Consider the following 3,829-nt stretch of genomic DNA (forward strand, 5'->3'; position numbering starts at 1 on the left):
AAATCAGGCATGGGAGTGTTGGGGTCATTGTGCCAGAGATCAATGTAATCAAGGATCAACTTTGGATCCAAAAGCAGAGGCACACTTGTGCCCTTGGCTCTAGCGGCCTTGACCTGCTTGTCTCTGATGATTTCTGCAAGTTCATCATCATCAGCTTCGTCTTCATCGGACGACACTTGAAAAGCGACCTACTTCTTTTGAGGAGTTGGTCGAGAGCCTCGTCCAGCAGTTGCCTTGGTCTTCAACAGAGTGGGACCAGTTGAAGAATGCAGTGGTGCTGAGGAACTAGCATATGCTCCTGAGGCAATAGAGATGCATGTCGTCCTTTGGCACGTGGCAAGATGCACAGGTGCTGAGGATTTAGTCGGAGCAGCTGAGGACTTTGGCGGAGGAGCTGAGGATTTTGGAGTGGGAGCAGCTTGAGGAGTTGGCCGTGAGGGCATTGCTGAGGAACTGGGCCGAGAGGGCATTGAGGGTGAAGCACTTGGCTTGTGAGCAGGCTTCTTTGGCATGGCCTTCTTTGGCTTGCTTGTAGAGGCCTCAGCAGTGGCAGTAGCAGCAGTAGAGTCTTCATTGAATTTCCTCACTGCTTCTCTTGCTTGTCTGGCCAACTTGGCTTGGCGCTTGGCCCATTCATCAGGATAATCCTCACCGCGCTTGAGGCTGGTGGGATCTGCTTCTTGGCCAGGTGCCAATGGAGGTCTTGGGCATGGAGGATTTAGAGCGAATTTCTTCATGTACTTGGGAGTAACATACCTGTACTCCCTCCACTCTCTTGCCCATCTCCTCTCTATTCTTTGAATCTGCACTTTGCGCCCATTCTTGGTTTCCTTTTCATGAGTGGCCTCATCAGGAGTGCAATAGTCCTTGTATATGTCATCAGGGATCTCAAAAGCAGTATTGACCTCAGGCCTCTTTCCTCCCTTCTGTGGCTTCTTTCCATCAACCATTTTCTTCAGATGAGGAATTTGAGCAATGGAATTCTCTGAAGATGTATGCAACTTTTCTTCGAGGAACGCTGCAAATGAGTTAAGTTGATGAGAACCTAGTGGTTCAGCAGCTGACATGAGTACCTGTGAACAGAGTATAGTTGCGAGGAATATGGAGAGGTCATATGCGTTCTCAGAGGTTTTTAAAAAAAATCAAGTTTGAGGAATTTGACCAGATGAGTCTTGAAGAATTTCACTAAGCGTTCTTTGTCTTAGGTTCCAGAGTTGTATAGATCGAAAATCCACACAATTGAGGAATCTTGAAGAAAAATATAGCTTAGAGAAATGAATCAAGAACAGATGACATGTGAGGTGTTCAGTGTGTGATGAATTTGAAGAATAAACACCTTTGAAGATTTTGTAGTTATCATTTGAATCAAAGAGGGCATTAAAAGTAACTTTTAATTACCCTGGACGAAGAACACGACGAACTGAGAGGTGTAGATGTGAAGTTCATCAGTTCAGATCTTCCATGCCCTAACTTGGTAGAGGAAGACAGCTACGGCGGCAGCGGAGTGAAGAAATCCGCAGCCGGTTTGAGTACGATGGCAACGAGGTCGAGGCAGTGAAGCTCTTCCTCACCGGCGATGATGAAGTAGCGGCGGCGCTAGGGTTTGAGAATCTCGAGCTGGAGTGAGGACGAGCGGAGTAAAAGTGAAGTGAGGAAGGGAAGGGATATTTATAGCCACGGTGAGAAAAACTGTTCTCCCGAAGAAATTGGACGAACGTGCCCCTGACCCTTCTCATTGGCTTGACATGTGTCACCCACTTACCGAGAAGTGGAGATCGTGTGAGATCGTGGGTGAATGGACAAGTGTTGTCATGGGATGTGGAACGGTTTGAGCGGCAAAGCCGAAAATTTAGATAGGATAAGTTAAAAGTTCCGTTCGCAAATTCTTCAGCTGACAAGGACACAGTGAATATTTTGAACGAGTTTCGAATAGAACGCACATGAAGAATTTGTGAATAGATTGGGTTGAGTATAGCATAGAGGGGGAAGGGTCCGATCACATTCACTTAGGAGAAAAGGCAATATGAAGAATTAGCTATAAGTGAATGCTGTAGAGGACATAAACTCATATATATATAGAATTAGCTATAAGTGAATGCTGTAGAGGACATAAACTCATATATATATAGCCAATGAAGAAAAATGACGGAGATGGTGAAGACAATGCAAAGTTGAAAAAACAACTGAGGAATTTCAAAGAACTGAGGAAAAACTCAATTGAAGATTTTCAACATTTTGTGGTGGCGTGACCCACCGTATAAGAATGATGATTTCAGACACCGCGTACAATTGTCGTAGGGTTCTGATAATCAAATTCTTCGTTAATTTCTTCACACTTAGAGTGTTAGTCTTCATTGATTGAAGAAAAATGTTTCTTCATGTGTTGCACATCTAAGTCATCAATTTTGCATAAGTGTTAGGATGAGTGTCCTTTTCAAAGAACATTGAAAGATTCTAGGATATTTAGCTCACACCGCAACTTGCTAAATCTCTTCTCATCCAAGGGCTTAGTGAAGATATCGGCTAGCTGTTCTTCAGTCTTCACATGCTCAATAGAGATGTCCCCTTCAACACATGATCACGAAGAAAATGATGACGAATATGAATGTGCTTTGTCTTCGAGTGCTGAACTGGGTTATGAGCAATCTTGATGGCACTCTCATTGTCACAGTAGAGTGGCACATTCTTCATGTTGATGCCGTAGTCCTTGAGAGTTTGCTTCATCCATAGCAGTTGAGCATAGCAAGAACCAACAGCAATGTACTCAGCTTCAGCAGTAGACAGTGATACGCAGTTCTGTTTCTTCGAGGACCAACAGACCAAAGATTGTCCGAGGAAATGGCATGTGCCAGATGTTGACTTGCGATCCACATGATCACTAGCATAGTTAGAGTCTGAAAATCCAATGAGATCAAAAGTCGAGCCCTTGGGGTACCATAATCCAAGTGTTGGTGTGTGAACTAGATATCGAAGAATATGCTTCACATCCTTATGGTGTGATTCCTTCGGTGTAGCTTGAAATTGGGCACACATGCAAACACTAAGCATAATATCTGTCCTAGATGCACATAGGTACAATAAAGAACCAATCATGGAGCGGTATACCTTTTGATCAAAGTCAATACCATTTTCATCAGTGCATAGATGGCCATTTGTGGGCATAGGGATTTTGACTCCTTTGCAATCTTGCATGCCGAATTTCCTCAGTACATCCTTGAGGTATTTCTCCTAAGATATGAATATGCCATTGCGCTATTGACGAATCTGAATACCTAAGAAGAATTTCAACTCTCCCATCATAGACATTTGATATTCTTCACTCATCATATAGGCAAATTCATCAGTATAACGTTGGTCAGTATAGCCAAAGATAATATCATCAACGTATATTTGGCACACAAACAATTCACCATCATAAGATTTTGTGAAAAGAGTTGGGTCAAGTGAACCAGGTTTGAAGCCTTTCTTCATGAGGAATTCCTTCAAAGTATCATACCACGCCCGTGGGGCCTACTTGAGGCCATATAGGGCCTTATTGAGTCTGAAGAGTTTTTCAGGATGCTTTGGATCTTCAAAACCTGGGGGTTGAGCAACATATACTTCTTCCTCAAGATTACCATTGAGGAATGCACTTTTCACATCCATTTGATATAAAGTGATATCATGATGGTTAGCATAAGCAAGTAATATGCGAATAACTTCAAGTCTAGCAATAGGTGCAAAATTTTCATCGAAATCAATTCCTTCAACTTGTGTGTAGCCTTGAGCTACAAGTCGTGCCTTATTCCTCACCACAAGGCCATTTTCATCTTGCTTGTTGTGGTAGATC

The sequence above is a fragment of the Triticum urartu genome, chromosome 1, assembly GCF_003073215.2.
Source record: "Triticum urartu cultivar G1812 chromosome 1, Tu2.1, whole genome shotgun sequence".
Taxonomy (NCBI): domain Eukaryota; kingdom Viridiplantae; phylum Streptophyta; class Magnoliopsida; order Poales; family Poaceae; genus Triticum; species Triticum urartu.